This window comes from Lepus europaeus, chromosome X (genome assembly GCF_033115175.1).
Source record: "Lepus europaeus isolate LE1 chromosome X, mLepTim1.pri, whole genome shotgun sequence".
In the NCBI taxonomy this organism is placed as follows: domain Eukaryota; kingdom Metazoa; phylum Chordata; class Mammalia; order Lagomorpha; family Leporidae; genus Lepus; species Lepus europaeus.
The window spans coordinates 33,019,139-33,039,359 of NC_084850.1; the positions used below are offsets into that span (position 1 = coordinate 33,019,139).

General features: G+C 41.2%; 1 protein-coding gene and 1 pseudogene across 2 annotated transcripts in view; one reads left to right on the forward strand and one right to left on the reverse strand.

The window, feature by feature from the left end:
* Positions 1 to 20,221, reverse strand: part of GRIA3 (glutamate ionotropic receptor AMPA type subunit 3) — a 308,553-nt gene that overhangs the window by 151,033 nt on the left and 137,299 nt on the right. The window lies entirely within an intron of this gene.
* Positions 12,839 to 13,511, forward strand: LOC133753617 (UPF0690 protein C1orf52-like; annotated as a pseudogene).

Consider the following 20,221-nt stretch of genomic DNA (forward strand, 5'->3'; position numbering starts at 1 on the left):
ATAGTGAGATAGATCCCTAGAGGGTCAATGCCCATCCTGTCTATGTTGCTCAACTAAATTCACCTGAAGAAAGCATTGGTCTCTCTTTCTGTGTCTTTGCCTACTTCTCTGGTTTTTCAACCCTAGTTTTACATTAAAGCTCTAAAGTAATTGATTGCCAGGCCCCACCCTGGAGCAATAAAACCAGAATCTCTGGGAGTGAATCCCAGGCTTTGCTTTGTTTTACTTGAACCCCAGCATGGGATTCTCATGAACAGGCAGAGTTGAGAACTACTGGTCTATTCTTGAGAGCAATCAAACACATGTGGCATATGAAGCAGGCCTCTTTCCTTAGGTGTCCGTCATGATGGACAGAAAAATGCTGGGTGAGAAAGGTTGTATACACCTAGAAATCAGCAAACAAAGACACAGAGGCAAGAAGGGAGGGATGGGACCAGAGTTACAAATGGCCTCTTCCTGCATAAATGGTGAATCTGGGTATATTCGGTATATAGGAAACAGACCTGAATGTATTCAAAACACTTTATAAATGTCTTTCTTCTTTGGAGGTAGCATCTGTGTTTTTCTCTCTAAGTTTAAAATTAATATGTGCTCATTTGGAACATTTGGGAAAATATGAAAAATGTAAAAAATACGAAGTATGGAGGACTCCCTCTTTTTTCTCTATTTTATTTTTTTACTCTATTTTATGTAAGTATACTTTGCACTGATCGTAGCAAAATAGATTGTACTACTCATATCCTGCCTTTAAAAAAACCCAACATTATATTCTGAACAGCTTCTTATAGCGTTAAATGTCTTTAAACATCATTTTTAATGACTATATAATATTCCATCCCTTAGACATGCTATAATTTTAAGAATTTAAAATTTATTTTTAGAGAATATTTTAAATTTACATTATAGTTAAAGGTTTATTGACTTCACTATAAATAGTCCAACAAATAGAAAGTGAAAAGGCCGTATTCCAGAAGGAAAATAAGCACAAGACCATACACAATAATGAAAGGAAGATATGTTCAACTTCAATCATGTAAAGTAAATTTTAAAATAATCACAAAATCATTAAAACGGTTAGTATGTAATTCCTACCAATTTTTTTGACGAATATTTAAAACAGCGTTTGACAAATCAATGATAGACTCAGGCATTTCTTATTTAACCATTCACCAACATGAACATTTTGATTGCTTCTAATTTCTCACTATTATGAATGATGCTGTGACAATAACACTCACACAGTGTTTTTAATTATTTCCCTAGGACAAATGTCTAGAAGTAGGACCACTGAGCCAAGCATTTATAGTGTTTTTGAGACCCTTGATACATATTGACAAATTGTCCACTAGAAAGGTTGTCTTACTTTTTGTTTCCATCAGCAGACTATGAGAGAATACTTGTATCTCTGTCTCCTTGTCAGCATTGAATGCATTGAATGCAGTATTTGTCCACTTGATAAGTGAATAAAAGGATTCTCTTTTTTGGTTAGCATTTCTTTGCTAATGAAGTTAGTGACTTTTTTCCATTTTTTGGTCCAAGTTTGTTCCTTATTTTGAGTACTGCCTCTTTATTTCCTTTGTTCACATCTCTAGTGATAGTAATATTTTTCTTATTTATATTAAATGCCTGTAATAGAAGTTATATATTTTAACACAGTTTACTTGATTTTTAATGCTTCTGTTACATTTCAATGAACAGAAATTTAACATTCTTATGAAATTAATCTTCTTGTTCATCAAAAACAATCATGGTGGTATAAGGAGGCAAATGAAAATTACTCTTTTATTCTAGTGTTCACCTGGACTTTAAAATGAAATCTTATATGAACATTCTCTATTTATTGCAACTTTCTTGGTTTCCATGGACTTCTAAATAAAGATGTCTTGCAGATTGTGGCAAAATAAGGGGATGAGGAAGCTAGATAAGGATTGTGAAGGTGGTTTCTGACACAGAAGTAGAGTGGAAAAACAGAGGCAGAGGAAAGAGAGACAATGAGCCCAATTCAGTTATTTTGTATTATATTTTGCCACAAATAGGAAACCTGATATATAAAAATATGAACTCAGAGCCAATACTTCAGGGTATGATTATTCTTATTACAAAGTGTATTTTCCTTTAAAATAATTCATTGAAAGAGTCCCATAGTACATTTGAATCCACATTTTGTTGTTTTTATTTTTGTTTAACTTGATTTAAACACTTTTGGTTTCCATCAAAATCACTATAGTGATTATCTAAGCTTGAGATGCTAATTCAGAAACTTCTGTGAGGAGCTTGAGATGGGAAGATCAAAAACCCCTCTGTGTTTGCATATGGATGTCAGTCTGTGAATTTTATGGAACAGTATAAAAACAAATATTCACCCACACTCAGTCCAATTTACCCGTGGCAAATTAAGATTTCCTGGAGGCCTTCATTCCTCACAATTGTGTTTGCTTAAGCTTTTCTTTAATTAAGAGACGACTCTCTGCAAGTTGCATGATTCTTATCCTTGCAGTTGCATGATTGGGTGGGTCCTAAGTAAGCTTGTGGAATTGGTGAGTAGAGGTGTCCGTAGTTTCCCAGTCCTGTGTTCTTTCTCCTCTTCCCCAATACAAAGCCTCCTCAATCTAAGTCAAATTAATTACTTATACTATACTGTGCATGACTAGTTATAGCTTCAATTGTGACCCCCTCCATTAAAGATTCATGTTTTGAAATTAGAATTTTGGAGGCTTAAAGTAAATGGAGCCACCTCTAATAGAGAAATTGTGGACAAGAGTAAGCGACTTGAGGTATTCCCGGTAGCTCCTCTCTTGAGGAGGCAATTGCTGGCTACTTGTCAAGTTTAAAGTTGGCTCTGAAGCTGGCAGTGCATGTAACCCTGCCTTTTCCACTTTTCCCTTTCATCCTGTTCTTCATTTTGAATTTTGTCTCCCTGCTGGTGAATTATGTAGCTCCATTTTCCTCATCATAAATTGAGAAAATGTGCCCAAATAGATGTGTCAGTTTTGTTGAGTGAAAGTAAACTTACTTTGCATTGTCAGCTGAAAGGAAATTAAGGCCATCTGGAGTACATGTGTTTAACGTCTGGGAAAAGCAAAATAGGCTGAGCCTCTGATCCTCAACCACACAAGGTCTGATATTCAAAACAAAACAGAATAATAGAAAGCAACTGGGGTTTAGATTAAAGGGGATAGTATAACACTTGTGTATTGTTTCTTCATGTTTCTGTTAGGTATCTGGATATTTGTCCTGGGATAGACTGCCTGCAATGCAAACTCACAGGGGGCAGAAGTCCTCCCAAAGCTGCTTTGTGGGCTGTTGAGCACTTAATAGATGTCATTTGATGATTGATCATGCCCATTAATAGGGCTTCTTACATTTCCTCACTTGGGTTTTTAATCCTCTTAAAACCAGTAATTTCCAGCGCCAGTCACATGACTGAGTCTCCTGGCCAAGCAAGCAGTGAGTGGTCTGAGTATTAGTACACTTTATAAGTATGAGGTAAAGAGCTAGCCATAGATTTTGACTAGAGAATGTAGTAGCCAGCTCTGGTTGAGTTGCAGTGGAAGGTAAGCATTTTGTGTGATTAAAAAGGGACCCACTTACAGGTTGGAGGAAGGAGTACTACCAATCAGCCACAGCATGTGGCTGTGGTCCAATTCATTCCAGATGGAATCTTGTGACCACTAATAAGATGCCTGCCCACCCTGCCCACTTCCCTTTAGGGGGATGAATTTTGATGAGATACCCAGAAGTGGGTATATTTTGTATTGACCATCTACACCTTAGGCCTCATTTTATGCAGAACAGTTCTTATATTGTGGCATGTGCCTATGCAATAGTAAAGTGAACTGACCCAGTTGGGTCTTGAGTTTGGAAACTATGAGGGGACTTCAAAAAGCTTTTGGAAGACCTGGCATTATGCGCTTTGCTTTCAATAAGCAAACGGCTTCTTATCAGGAAAGTGCCTTATCTTGGAACATTCTTCGGCACTCTTAAATTTTAGAGAGCAAGGCTAGGACAAACCTTAACCTTTTGGGGTGAGGGATATGGATGATGGCTAACAGTGTTAAGGAAAGGGATAGAAAAATGGGGGCAAGTATATGCCAAAGATGAAAGGGGATGGAGCTGTTTGCAGAGGCCAGTGGCTTATTCTGCATGTTGTGCCTGCCACGAGTGCTGAGATTTCTTGATCCTAATACTATTGGAAGGCTGTCAAAGGTGATATTAAGGGCAGGCTCTTGCCTAGAGGACAGAGAAGGGCCAAAGATACAGTCCTGAAGGCAACAGAGAACACTTTTCCCTTGAGAAAAAAAAGTTCCCTTGGACTTAACACTGTGGTCTAAAACTTGCTTGGGAAAGATCCAAAACGGGATGTGCAAAACTCACCAAGTAAATAAATACATTCATGTTTCCTCCATGCTAAAAAACAAAAAACCCACATAAAAGCACCAACAAGAACAATTCACTTTGATCACTTTCTTTCGATTGAGTTATTCCAATGGGGATATGAGAATGGATTTAGCAGGATAGGGGAGGGTTATAGGCTAATATTTCACCTCCCCTAGGCCTTGGGGTCCAGAAACAATGACAGAATCTTGCCTTATCTGCAGAAAAGTCAGGCTCTTTTCAGTGGCCACAATCCTTCCAAGTATCTTCGAATTCTCAAATATGAGAGTGAGAATTAGTGATGACTCCAATCTCTTCATTGTATAAATCAGAAATTGAAGCATAGAGAGGGCAAATGATTTACTCAATGACAGGTCCTAAATTTGGCCATAACCACAACCCTTGTCTTGTTTTCACTTTCAATATTAGTAGTTAGTTATATTCTTGTGATTTTTGGGTAGATTCATTTTGAAATAGAGTAAAAGTTAAAACCCAACAGGGATATCAGGACAGTTACATTCTTTGCAACTTTGCCTCCAGGACTTCTGTGACTTCCTTAAAGGCTCCAACCCTCTTTCCTTCAACGACTTCTCATGGGGGAAGCAGAGTGCTTGGCAACACATTTATACATTAAAGCCTGTCTTCCTCCTTAAATCTTGCTGGGACTCCCATTTGGGGCTTATTCTAAACTACGCGGGCTTTGAAGCCCATGGCTTGGCTCCTCCTGCTTATTCACACAAATTTTCTTCCAGGTCACAGCCTGCCCGGGCATCTGCAACCTCTAGTGATTTCCCATGGCTGCCCTCTCCTCCTGGAAAAGCCTTACTCCCAGTCCAATAACCTCTCATTCATTGAGATTCTATTCAAAATACTAATCACTGAACAGATAACTTGATGGGGATGGTGGGAAATGAAGGGTCCAAGCACTCACATCCATCCTCTTTGATCCTGAAAATCTTAGGTTACAGAAGATGTACATGACTTCTAAGGAATTGAGTCTCTGTTTGAATAAGAGATTTGTTTTCTGTGTTGTTATATATAAATCTCTCACTCTCATCTTCAGATTTGAAATTGAACTCCCTTTCCTTTCATTAGTAAGATTGGGGTAAGGATAGAAACTAGCATTTATTGAATGCCTAATTTGGGCTGAGTACTGTGCTATTTGTATACATTATCACATTTAATCCTCTCAACAAACCTAAGCAGTAGGTAGTTATGTTTATTAACAGATGAGGAAATGGAGCCTCAGCAAGGTACATGTTGATGAACAAAAGCATGTAACTTGTAAATTTTGGAGCTGTGATCTATATCCGGGTCTGGGTTCTAAGTATATACTCTTCTCCTTTCCTCTTGTCAGCAATGAAATTTCTCAGACATGTGTGACTTCCCAGCAGATAGGGAGTCAGATATTTTTCTATATGTTTCTCCATGGCAGGGAAATCTCTAGAAAACATTTATGTGTAACTACCTGAAGACACTCCAGAGTTTTGGAGGCCTACTGGGACACATGCCATGCAGTCGTTTGTAGGTGAATGCTTAGCAAAAACACAGTTAGGGTTCCCCCAGGTAATGGTATTTCTCCCATCAGTTAACAGCTTTGGGATTAAGTTGGAGTTATTAGACTCAGTGGGTTTTATCTTTGCTTGTGTCCTTATTTATTTTTCATAGTCTCAGGTACTCCTCTGTTCCCATAGTAGCATTAGTTGTAAAATGTGAACACTATCTTGGACTCTTCCATTGCCCTCAGCATTCATGGAATCAATTCATCCTTCATGTCTCTGCTTCTTTCTTTATATTCCCATTAATACCAGCTATTTTGAAGTTACTATTGGTAGTTCTGTGGGCTACTGCAATAGTTCTTTCCCTTCCATTAAGCTGCTTAGAAAGCAAGTTTTACTGTCATCATTTTTGATTATGCTATGTCCATGTTTATTCTCAAAATTTAAAAATTTTTCTTCACCCATGGGACATAGTGCAGAGTACATGTCACAGATATTTCAACTTGCCTGCAATCTAGGATTTACGAAAGTCTTGAGCAGCTCGTTGAACTAGGCAAGCTTGCAATAGTTCCTTTCCCATTCTGGGACTCAATATCCTCAGCTGTAAAATGCTATTCTATTTTAGGGGTCCTCAAAAGAGTGTATAAATAGGTACTGTTTGACTGAGTTTAGAGGGAGGGTCAAGAGAATTCTACCTGGATAAGAGACAAGTGGAGGCCAGGATATAGATAAAAAAGAAAGATAATCTGAAAGGGGGCAGATGGAAAAATATTTTTAAAAGATTTCTGTTCACTTTCATCCTTACTATCCTTTATTAATGCTTTAATTGGAAATGGATGCTTTGATTATGAGACATAAAGCAAAGAGATATTAAACCCATCATTTGGCCCAGCCTCCTTTTCCATCAATTTCCAGATTACTAAGAAGGTGGGTTGAGGACCTAAAAAGAAACCTGTAGAAGTGAAACTGACACTATGAGAAACAATGACTTGATCAGTCCTTGTCCCGTTGGGGAATAGCTTACTATTTTATTCTTTTTAGTATTTTCTTTTTCTACTCAATACCATTGGTTGAACTCTTTAATTAACACACAATTATTCTTAGGTGTTTAAATTCAACTGAAAATTGATCCCTGTTAAAAATAAGAGTGAGAATAAGAGAGGGAGGAGATGTACAGTTTGGCACACAATCACTTGGACCTACCCCTAGTAGTATAGCTAGAAATGTGCCATGGGACTCCAAATCCCATTAAGTTGGTAGGTACCAATGCCATCTTACTAGTTAAAGTGATCAGTTTAAGTTCATAATTGAACATAAAGATAGGATTAAATATCAAGGGGATCACATAAATAAGACCAGTGTCTGCTAATAATAATTGATAAAATTAAAAACGAGAGAATGATCCAACATGGGAAGCAGGATACACAGCAGACTCAGAATGGCGAATGCCCTAAACAGCACTCTAGCCTCAGAATCAGCCCTTAAGGCATTCGGATCTGGCTACAAAGCCCATGAGAGTTTCGCAGGCATGGAAAGCCAAGACACTGTGGCAAAAAATGACCTAAATGAAAGATCTCTGTGAGTGAGATCCCAGTGGAAAGAAGGGGCATCAAAGAAGGAGGTACCTTTCTCTGAAAAGAGGAGAGAACTTCCACTTTGATTATGGTCTTGTCTAAATAAGGTCAGAGTTTGTGAACTCAGGAGGCTTCCATAGCCTTGGCAGCTCATGACAAGAGCCTCGGGTGATTACTGACGTCATAAATAAGAGTGTCAATTGTTAAATCAACAATGGGAGTCACTGTGCACTTAACTCCCCATATAGGATCTCTGTTCTTAATGTGTTGTGCTATGAGCATTAGCGGTAAAACTAGTCTTCAAACAGTACTTTATACTTTGTGTGTGTGGGTGCAATCTTTTGAAATCTTTACTTAGTATATACTAAATTGATATTCTGTATATAAAGATAATTAAAAGTGAATCTTAATGAAGAATGGGATGGGAGAGGGAATAGGAGATGGGATGGTTTATGGGTGGGAGGGTGGTTATGGGGGGAAAAACCGCTATAATCCAAAAGTTGTACTTTTGAAATTTATATTTATTAAATAAAAGTTTTCTTAAAAAAAAAAAGAAGGTGGGCTGAGGGCAAAGTATTGTGGCACATTAGGTTAAGCTGCCACTTGGGACAACTGCATCCCATGTTGGAGTGTCAGTCCAAGTTTGAGCTCCTCCTCTATCTATCCCGCTTCCTGCTGATGCATCTGGGAAAGCAGAGATCATGGCCCAAGTGCTTGGTCTGAGCCACCCATGTGGAAGCGCTGGGCTCCTGGCCTCAGGCTGGCCCAGCTCTGGCTCTCATGGGCATCTGGGGAACCAGCAGATGGGGAGATATTCTCTCTCTCTGTCTCTGTATCTGTCTCTGTCTCTCTTCCCCCCTCCCTCCCTCTGCCTTTCAAATAAGTAAATAAGAAAGTTGTTTGGCCAAGGTATAGGAAAAGCTCTATACCCATGGACTAGATGGAAGCTAACTGGTCTTATTTGGCATCAAAGTCATGACCTTGACTTCATTTAGCCAGAGGATCTACCAAGCTGGGACAACTTATTTGCATAGGCAAACAGCCACATGGCTATGATTGAATTTAGGAGTCCTTCAGGAACTAGAATCTGAGGGTTTTTCAGAAGGAGAACCCTAAATCGCTTAAAGTTGCCGACTATAGTGTGTGTGTGTGTGTTTTTTTTTTGCCAGGCAGAGTTAGACAGTGAGAGAGAGAGAGAGAGAGAGAGCTAGAGAGAGAGAGTTATAGACAGAGAGATACAGAGAGAAAGGTCTTCCTTCTGTTGGTTCACTCCCCTAATGGTTGCTATGGCCAGCGCGCTGCGCCGATCCGAAGCCAGGAGCTGGGTACTTCCTCCCAGTCTCCCATGCGGGTGCAGGGACCCAAGCACTTGGGCCATCCTCCACTGCCCTCCTGGGCCACAGCAGAGAGCTGGACTGGAAGAGGAGCAACCGGGACTAGTACCCGGCGCCCCAAGTGGGACTCGTACCCGGGTTACCGGCACCGCAGGCGGAGGATTAGCCAAGTGAGCCAAGGCGCTGGCCCCATCTATAGTGATTAACTAGTGTAAAGTGCCCTGGCTGGGAAGTCATATGACTAAAATGAAATCTACTTAGGAATCACATAGCTGGCATTCATAAGAATTGGGAGGGACTAGTCAGCCTTGCCCAGAAAAAAGCTCCTGTGCTCATTCAGGGAAAGTGCTCAGTGATCAAGTTAACAAAATGGCTCAATGAGTTCCTCTTGGCTGGAAATATGATCCCACTGGCCAGCATGCTAGGTTTTTTTTTTTTTTTTTTTTTGACAGGCAGAGTGGACAGTGAGAGAGAGAGACAGAGGGAAAGGTCTTCCTTTTCCGTTGGTTCACCCTCCAATGGCTACTGCGGCTGGCACGCTGTGGCTGGCATACCACGCTGATCCGAAGGCAGGAGCCAGGTGCCTCTCCTGGACTCCCATGCGGGTGCAGGGCCCAAGGACTTGGGCCATCCTCCACTGCACTCCCAGGCCACAGCAGAGAGCTGGACTGGAAGAGGAGCAACCGGAACAGAATCCGCTGCCCCGACCGGGACTAGAACCCGGGGTGCCGGCGCCACAGGTGGAGGATTAGCCTAGTGAGCCGCGGCGCCGGCCAGCATGCTAGGTTTTATGTGTCATTTTGAGGAAGAGGCAGAGTTATAGGATCCTCTGTAGATGAAAGTAGCAGGCTCTCCAGGAGAGTTAAGTAACCAGCTTAGGAGGGCAAACATAAGTAGACAAGAGGCAAACAGCTAATGATGAATATTTCTTTAGCTTGGAGACCCCATCAGAGCCAGTAATGATTCAGTCTCCAAGACTTGTTTCCACACAGCCATTGGTAAGTGTAGATATGGAGCCATTCTGGATCTTCAAGTTGGCCTACTTTTAGGCTGTTTTAAATTTTCCAGTGTGTTTTAAAAAACTATTTGACAACCCCCTTAGGCCATAAAGCAAGTTTATGTTTTGGATTGAAATCACACAATTATAATGCTCTGGAATCTTCTTAAGGGAACCTTCCCACCTGCACTATTTAACTCTGTGAATGCCAATGTAATAGCATCTGGTCATTTGTAGCACCATGGATGGAACTGGAAGTCACTGTATTATGTGAAATGAGCCAGGCACAGAAAGACAAATACTGCATGATCTCATTTACACGTGGAAACTAAAAAACGTTCAATATGAAAGTAGGGAGGAGACTATTGGTTATCAGAGGCTGGGAAGGGTGAAGGAATGAAGAGATGTTGGACAAAAGATATATGGTTACTTTTAGATAGGAAGAATAATTTTTTTAAGGATTTATTTTATTTGAAATTCAGAGCTACAGAGAGAGAGAGAGAGAGAGGGACAGATAGAAAGCTTCTATCTCCTGGTTTACTCCCTAGCCAGAGCTGGGCCGGGCCAAAGTCAGGAGCCAGGAGCTTGATCAGAGTCTCCCACGTGGGTGGCAGTGGCCCAAGCACTTGGGCCATCCTCTGTTGCTTTTCACAGGCCATTAGCAGGGAGCTAGATTGTAAGTGGAGCAGTTGGGATGCCAACTGGTGCCGATATGGGATGCTGGCACTGCAGGTGGCAGCTTAACCTGCTATACCAAAGCACCGGGCCCTGGAGGAATAGTTAGTGATTATTTTGTGTAGTCTTGAAAAATGTAAAGTGTGTGCTCTCATCACAAAAATGATAAATAAATGAGGTAATTCATTTGTTAATAAGCTAGACTTAGCCATTCCACAATGTATATGGACCTCATAGTATAATAGTTGTATAATATAAAATAAGCATGCAATGTTATGTCAATCTAAAAAATAAATAAAACTTAGACACCAAATACAGATGTTCTCTAAAGTTTATTAGCTATTTTGAACAAAGAACACAATTTGCAGCAATGCTAATGAGGAGAGGATTTTAGAATTACCTTAGGAGAGATATGAGACAGTCAATGTCTCCATAAAATTTTATACTTTAACTAACCCTGGAATTATATATCTTACACCTCAGGGGAGAAATGGACTTGCTTGGTACAGCATGGGACTGATGCTGTGACATGCGGGACCTCCTTAAGGGGTACATTGCTTGCCACTGAGGAGCTAAGTAATGCAAAAGGCGTATTTCTTACCACCTCAAAGCTCTGGCAACTGTGCATCTTAGCTGGCCTCACTTGGATAGGAGATTGTTTTCTCCAGCATGAAATAAATGAGTTGTGCCTTGGATGATGTAGCTGTTTCTGTTGTCTCAACCACTGATGCAGATCACAGCATGAGTGATAAGGCAGCAGCAGCCATCCAGAGCTACTATGTGAAAGTGGATGCAATGAATGAAGTGGCTGGACTGAAAATGAGTTTGGCCTGCAGGATTGGCTTCAGGAAGCAGGAAAGGTGCCCAGGAAGGCTTATTCCAATAATCCAGGTCCCAGGAAGGAGAGTTGATGCCAAGGTTCATATTTGCCATACCCTCTGCCCAGTTCTGCTTACACTAAAGGATACTTTTAGCTTCAATATGAAATAAATGCTATTGTTAACTGATAAGAAGAGAGGTTGATATGCCACAATATCTGATTCTAAGCAGCCCAGTTGAGTTTAACTCATTCAGAAAGGGAGTATATGTTCTTGATACTTAAAGTATGGACCTTACATCAACATACTAGTTATAAAGAAGACCCTAGGGGGCCAGCTCTCTGGCATAGGGGTAAAGCCGCTGCCTGCAGTGCCGGCATCCCATATGGACTCTGGTTCAAGTCCTGGCTGCTCCACTTCTGTTCCAACTCTCTGCTATAGCCTGGGAAAACAATGGAAGATGACCCAAGTCCTTGGGCCCCTGCACCTACATAGGAGACCTGGAGGAACCTCCTGGCTTCGGATTGGCTGAGCTCCAACTGTTGCTGCCATTTGGGGAGTGAACCAGCAGATGGAAGACCTCTCTCTCTCTGCCTCTGCCTCTTTGTAACTCTGCCTTTCAAATAAATAAATGAATCTTTTTAAAAAAAGAGAAGACCTTAAGGATGCTATACCTTTGCTACTTACAGTATGGTCTTTGAACCAGCAACATCAGCATCACCAAGGTTGATAGTTAAAATGCAGACTCTTGGGTCCTACTCCATACTTAATGAACCAGAATGTGCATTTTAACAAGCTCCCCAGGTGATTCAATAGCACATCAGAATTTTAGAGGTGCTGTTCTAGTCATTATTGTGTATCTACTGAGAACTACATTTTGCCTGGTTAACATAGATGGGTGGAAGGGAGGATGGCAGGCCCAGGCTGTAGTATTACAGATGGGAAGTGAAGAGTGTAGTGTTAGGAGGGGAACAAGGCATGAATTTGAAAAGTTTGCAGGATGACTAATTTTCTTAGCCTATACCCAAGTAAAAATTCTTAACTTGCTGAGAAATTTGTCTATAGGGCTCTATTACATAGTGAGTGGAAAGGGTCCTCCTCTGGTGGGGATATTCTAAAACTCAAGCTATGTCAGACCAGGGAAAATCCTTTCATTACTGGAGCATAACTAAATCCAAATGGGCAGTCCAATCCCACATATTACCCTGTTCTCTTGCCCTTCTCACCTGCCATAGAGACTCCCAAAGATATACAGTCAAGGCGTTCTTGGCATGGAGACTACAGAACATAGTGGCTTCCTCTACAGGTAGGAAGGGCTGCATGTAGGGAAGATCCTGGACTGAATTCTGTAGTGGGGAAGGGAAAAAGATCCAGACGACTGCCCTCTGTTCCTGTCTGCCTAGGCATCAGGGAGTCTGCAGATGCCTGATGGGAAACTCTCAGACCTGCTCACAGATGGGAAATGGGCAGTTAAAGCCAGCAGAGGGAGAGCTGCAGTACTGCTACCTGTTCAGTGTGAATCTAACCTCTTGAAATGCTGCTATTCAGGTGGTCCCGTGCAGCCATCATGGCAGTGGAGGAGAAGGACCCACTGAGCTACTTCGTAGCTTATGGAAGCAGCAGCTCGAGATCCTCGGGAGAGGAGGATAACAGAGAGCCGAAGGAGACGGGCTGTGGAACCCGGATGTGGCGAAGTCGGTGGGCGGCTATAGAACAGGTGTGACTTGCTCTGCCTTTCTCTACAATCCACTAAACAGGCAGATAGACTGGAAGAGGCATGTTGTCAAGGCACTGGAGGAGCTTCTCCCCGAGACCCCTTTCCTTTGACACCGAAGTGCCTGCGGTGCTGCCTCCAAGACAGTGTCTGCTGTAGCCTCCTGGAGGGGTCAGCCTTGGCATCGTATCTCGGAGACTGGGTTCTTCTTTGCCTCCAAAGGAGTTCATAATATGGAAGTCAAACTATGTGCCCCCACAGAAGACCTACACAACGGAGAAGAAACCTCCGCCTCCAGAGCTGGACATGGCAATACGATGGTCTAACATATACGGCGAGGACAATGCCGATGATGCCCCCACAGAACGCTAAGAAAGCCAGGCTTCTACCAGAAGGGGAGGAGACATTGGAGTCAGATAATGAAAAAGATGAGCATACTTCTCAAAAGTGCAAAATAGAACCAGGAGAACCAGCAAAGAATAAAAAACTAGAAAACAACAACTGCCTAGGATTTTTGTACTGCTAGATGTGTGAAAATGTGTCTTTGGGCTGATTAAGTTGATATTGTGGATTATTGTGGCAGAACATCTTTATATGTTAATGAACTAATACATATTGCCTCAAGAACTTTCCACTGTAGAATTCATTTTTTTATTGTATGTATTAAAATACAAATAGTGAACTGTGATTGTGAAACTGACAACATTGGAAAGCATTCACACAGAATTGGTGACATGCTTTGAGAGTTTTGTCACATGTTAACATGCCAATGTTCCATATGAACCTTTTATAAAAGAATATATTTTTAAAGTAACATATTGTACTGTGAACCTGTAGGGTGCTTTTCAACGGTGTTTGCACGGTGTAAATAGGTCATGAAAATAAAATTACTTATTCAATATTGCTAAAAGAAATGCTGCTATTCAAACCCAGTTTTGAAATGGTCCTGAAGGTTTGCTTCTGGTGGTTGTTCCCAAAGAATAAATTCCATAAATACCATATTAAATGCTACCAACTCAAGGCCATCCAGGATTTATTCTCCTTAAATGAGCCACAAAAGCCCCGTGACAATACAAGGAGAAATGTTATACCCTCTTAGCATTCTCACTGTCACCCTCCCCACCCCAATTTGGTCAGCAAGTGTTATAGAACTGTGTAAAATGTTATAACTGATGGGATGTTTACACTAATGAAAATTCTGAAAGTGGCCTTCAAGACAATCCAAGGTTGTTTCAAGGGTGAAGTTGCTGTGACGAAGCTTGTGCTGGCTTTGCCTTGATGGTGACTGCATGGAGATAAAAGGCTTGTAGACTGTTTTCTGTCCCTAGAGCCTGGCAGTCCCCTGTGCTGTTCAAATTTGAGCTTTTTTGATTGGAATAGAATGAATGAGCAGGAGAGGTTAATTATCCTAATTAGAAAAGAAGTGAAGCCATGGCCCTTTTAGGTCAGGCATTTGGACAAACCTCCTCTGGCTCCAAGCTCTGGGCATTAGATAGTTACTTGAATGCCAGAGGATACACAAAGCTCCATCCTCCATCCTCTGCCAGAGTCCCTGGAGCAAGACAGAAGAGAATTCTTTTCAGGAAATGGTGTGTAATCAGCTTCTGCCCCAGGACCAGAGAGAGGGTTTTCTGGAAGTGGTAGATATGTGGGCACAGCTGGATGGGTACATATGTGTTGGTCCAACCCTAGGCTACCCTATTCTGTCTGTGCTGCCAAGAAAGCTCAGTGTAGCTTAGAGAAATATGGCTGCTGTGATCATTCTAGAGATGGGCATCCTTCCCTGAGCCTTTTGACATTCATATATTCAGCTGACTGAGGTGTGAAGATATCTTTGTGGAAGGTAAATCCTCAGGACAGAGGATACTGGTACTTCTTGGAGCAGTGTTTTGTTGTTGGGTTTATTGATTTCTATATGCAACACCCCTGTCCAATTCCTCTTTCCTTTTTACCTTCCATTCTCTGAATAGATCAACCCCATTCTTAATATTCTTACCACAATGTTTTGCACACAGTAGGAGCTTACTAAATGTTTATTCACTCCCTTGCTACTAGAGAAGAGTGTGTATGGGTTACAACCATGATAATCACATGTTCTGCTCTCTGAGGCTTGTATTTGCATGTATGATATTTGGTCAGTTTGTGATCTGGTGGCATCAGAGAAGCATAAAGCCTTAGATTAAGCTAGAGTAGTGACTGTCTAGTATTGAAGATCAAACTGGCCAATTAGCCAGACAGACCCATCAGATATGTCTAGTGCTTGCTTTTGAATTATCCACATACCCAAGAGATGAATAAAAAAAGAACTTAAGCTCAGTCTTTCAAAACAGGCCTCAGATTGCTGAATGATCACTCTCTGAGTCTGTTACAATTTGCCTTCTTCATACTGAACAGTCAAAGAGCATTACCATCAATGACTCCTAACAGAATGCTAGAACATGTGGAGGTCTCAGTAGACTGTATAGTCTATCCAACCCTGCTTTGCCTCATCTTTCATCTCCAGCCATCCTATCTACCTGCTTTCAAAGATGTATTCTTGATTATTTTTGACCAGGACAGTGAATCCAAAGTGTGAAGAGTATCAAATAGTGGGTATACTTAACTTTACCCTTATATTTAATTTTGCAATCCATATTTATACTTTATATTTGAATGCATCTGCATGATATGGGAATGAGTTTTGGCATGAAGCCTAATTCTAGAGAAGACTGGAAACTCAATTTCTTATACTTATCTGTTGTGAGTTTTATAGTCCCCCCCACTCTTTCTGTACTCATCTCTTAGACTTATATAACATATCCATGTAGAATTGCCCTCCCCTAAATCCAGCAAAGTAATTTTAAAAAGTGGTTACATGGTGCCGGTGCTGTAGCTCAGCAGGTTAACAGCCTGGCCTGGAGCGCCTGCATCCCATATGGGTGCCGGTTCTAGTCCCAGCTGCTCTTCTTCCGATCCAGCTCTCTGCTATGGCCTGGGAAAGCAGTAGAAGATGTCCAAGTCCTTAGGCCCCTGTACCCGGTGGGAGACCTGGAGGAAGCTCCTGGCTCTTGGCTTTGGATTGGTGCAGTTCTGGCCGTTGCAGCCAATTGGGGGGTGAACCATCGGATAGAAGACCTCTCTCTCTCTCTCCATCTCTCTCTCTGCCTCTCCTCTCTCTGTGTAACTCTGACTTTCAAATAAATAAATAAATTTTTTTTTTTAAAAGTGGTTACAGGGAGGTGCCGGTATTGTGGTGCAGTGGGTTAAAGCCCTGGCTTGCAGTGCCAGCATCCCATATAGGCACTGGTTCAAGTCCTGACTGTTCCACTCATGGGAAAGCAGTAGAAGATGGCCCAAGTGCTTGAGCCCCTGTACCTGCATGGGCTGGGAAGAAGCTCCTGGCTCCTGGCTTCCGATCAGCTCAGCTCTGGCCATTGCAGCCATTTAGGGAGTGAACCAGCGGATGGAAGACCTCTCTCTCTGGCTTTACATCTCTCTGTAACTCTGTCTTTCAAATAAATAAAATAATTTTTTTTAAAAAAAAAGTGGTTACAAGAGGCCAGCGCTGTGGCCTGTGGCGCCAGCATCCCATATGGATGCCGCTTCATGTCCAGCTCCTTGCTAATGGCCTGGGAAAGCAGTGGAAGATGATGCAAGTGCTTGGGCCCATGACCTGCATGGGAGACCTGGAGGAAGCTCCTTGGCTCCTTGCTTTGGATTGGCCCAGCTCTGGCTGTTGCGGCCATTGGGGGAGAGAACCAGTGGATGGAAGACCTTTCTTTCTATCCCTCCCTCTCTCTGTCTGGAACTCCACCTCTCAAATAATAAAATATTAAGATAAAAAAATGTTTGCTAATGGTCAAGTTCAAAAGTACTATTGGCATTGTAAATAATCCTTTGTAATAGGACAAGGATAATACAGGAGACAAATCTTCCAAAGTGTCAGTGTTTATTTTATAAGATGTATCTTTTGGATCTGTGCAGAAATGTCTATATGTTGGCGTATGGGACTTACACAGAAAATACAGGGCTTAGGCAGTTATATTTCTGATTTCTTAGTCTTTTTTGTTGTTGGCTCCTAAGTCTTGGTGTCACATTCTTTGGTAAATGGAACAAATCACTCTCCAGTAGTCCAAATTGGTAGCAGAGTTTTACTTTGTGTTTGTGTGGGTGTAGGCCCCAAATCAGGTCATCTAATATAAACTTGATTTGAAAGTAAGTTTTCCTTAGATACCTAAAAGCCTGAGTCCTAAATTTAACAAATGTGGCTTAAGCTAGCTCTTAGAGCAATCAGTTCGTTCTTGTGGGAAGAAATATTCAGGTGCCAGCTCTATTTGGTGGGTGAGTTGTGTTCTCAGAAATATTTAACATTATAGAATTGCAAGCCTTGATATTTTTTGTCATTTTAGCTTTGTCTCCATTGGGGGGAAAGAGAATCTAGAAGTGCATTTTGAACTTGCTGAGAGTTAGCAAGGAAAACCTTAGGAAGATAAGACATTTTTGTTATGACTGCCACCAAATCCCAAGACTGCCTGCGGCATTCCTGACAGTAAGTAAAATCATCTATTTATTTTATCTGATTTATTCTAAGACTCTTCTTGCCTTTCAATTAATAATACAAACTTAATTTCAAACTAGCTTCAGGCCAATATGGCCTTTTGGAAGGAGCTGCTAAACTGTCCTTTCTTTAATTTTTCAAACTACAACCCTACATTCATCAGATGGACTTCTGTTCTTACACTAGAGTCAAGAGTCATCCTCATCAGGTCTCTGGAGGATAGTAATCCAAAGGACTCCGATAGCCTTCCACAAATGGGACTAGCAAAATTTCTGTCCTTAGTCAACTGAAGCTACTACTCCTGAGACTGCTCCTTGACCTTTGGCACTTCAAAGGCATTGAATGAGAAGGAATTGCTGAAACTATTTTCCTCTGAGCTAGGCTGTACTCGAATTATGCATAACATCAAAAATATAGAGGCTATGTAAGAGATCAGAGAGATGAAATACAGAACACTAGTGTATCTTCAAATCTCATTTTTTTTCTTTTTTTATAGATATACATACTGTGGGCTAGAGGAGAATGTGGCATGCTTAGAGAATTGCACAGGGAGGCGAAGGGGGATAGTGCTTTTCAGTAATGTGTATGGAATTTTATGGGTACTTGAGTGCTAAGCAGAAAGTTCTTTCTTGTTGTTATTGAAGTACTGTTGAATATTTCTCTAAGTACACTTGTCTTCCTTAATAAATGTAAGTAAATAAATATAGTAGAATCTTTCCTGTTGCCGAAGAATCTTGAAGGATCTTGCAATGCATTAGGGTCATCATTCTGAACACAGGTATTCATTACCCAGGTATACAGAAGTTAGAAGTGAAGACAGTCGGCCAAATGTGGCTTGACCCTGGAGCAGCCCAAGGAAACTGTCACTTTTACTAAATCTCTGGTACTACCTGCTTATTTTGTACTCACTTGTTTCATTTCTAAAAATTCTGGGCAGAAATTCTGGCTATTTGAATATTCTGACCTACCAGACTCTGATTGACTGAGATTTTACTATAAAAAGAAAGTAGAATGTTATTTTGGAATCCGAAATTAGGGCAGACACATGGTATGCCTTCATTGACTTCTCCTTGGACTTAGCACTCAAACTGGGGCCTTTAGGGCTGGCAGCAGGTCCTCTCTGCAGAGGAAGTATCTGAAGTGAGCTGGGATGCTCTAGGGATTTGGAAGACAGAGCTGGGGTAGTATGGTTGAGATTATGGGGCCAAAGATCATGTCCTCATTGCAAAGAGTAGTACTAGACCAGTACTGACTGTGTCTGAAATTAGTAATAATACAAATCATGAAGCATGGAGAGGGAACCTAGAGAAAAGGATGAACCTTTTAACCACAGTGCCTCTCCAGACATGTGTTTCCTTAAAGTGCTTAAGCAGTGGAACATTTGGTTCTCATCAATGGGTGACAAACTATTCCCAGCAATAGATGTCACTCCCACTGGATAAATTATTTTAATTCACCTTAAAATTCTTTCCTATATACATCACACAGTTACCCAAACCAAGGTGACAAATATTTCTTGGATGTTTCCTTTCATTTTTCTGGATGGTTCCTAACCAGGGGGAACTAAGCCTTCCTACCTGGACCAAAGCACTGCTTTGAAAACAAGTGAGAGATTTTGTGATGTGTTTGGTGGGTCCATGCAAAATCTAGATGCTGCTCACTACTGAGTAACTCTGCTTTCCAGTGTGATTGATCAGGAGCTTACATGCCCTGTAGCTAGATCCTACAGTCTACTTTTCCTTTGAAGTGCTTCAGGGCATATGTGAATAAAGTCTAGATGCATTAAAATTAATTTGATTTTAAAGACATATTACAAGCAATAGAGACCTTTCTGGGGTGCATCAGTGATGAAGGGGTTGGAAGTAGAAGTTTTTTGTTCTGAAAAGCTTGGATTTGAAACTGTTCCCAGAAGCTGAGCCCATAAAAAATAAATCTTATTGTGGCTGTGTGATATTGGACACTTGTCCTTTAGGCTTAGACAGAGTATGAAATTGTCAAAGGGAAAGTCATGACCTTTGCAACAGGTACTTTCCTGGCCCTTTTTTGAGTTTATCAAGAGATTAAAACCCTTCAATAGAGCCTTCTGCTTCTAAGAAAAGATTTCAGTATTAGGGGAGCACATGGGCCCATGTTACCCTTGACTTTCCTTGGCACACAACAGTGGCTCAGTGCAGATGGAGTAGTAGACCCAATGATGATCCTCAGAAAGTCAATGAGAGACATGTATCAGTAAACTGCATGCCTCCTACAACATTCAACTCCCAGTAGTAACCCTGTGAGGTGGGAATATTATTGTTTCTAGGAAGAAATGGAGGCATAGATAGAGTCAGGTTTTAGCCAAGATCACCCAGCTTCTAAGCCAGTGGCAAGGAGGTAACCCTATATCTGTCTCATTCCAAAGTCTGTGCTCTTTCCACTTTACTAGGGGATGGTGAGGAGAAAAGTGATGTGGATAAAAGATGCTTGCAAAACTATAAAGAATATATCAGTGCTAGAAAGACATTTAGAGACTGTCTAATCAGTTTTATTTTACAAATACAGAAACAGAGATCCAGAGAAAAGGATAAAGAGTGATTCAAGGTCACACAAAGGAGAGCTTAGCCAAGATTTTAATTCAGAATTCATCTCATCTGAACAGGAATCAGCAATCAGATAAAACCAAAATCTACTCTTTAATCCAGTGACTTCTGATTCTATGT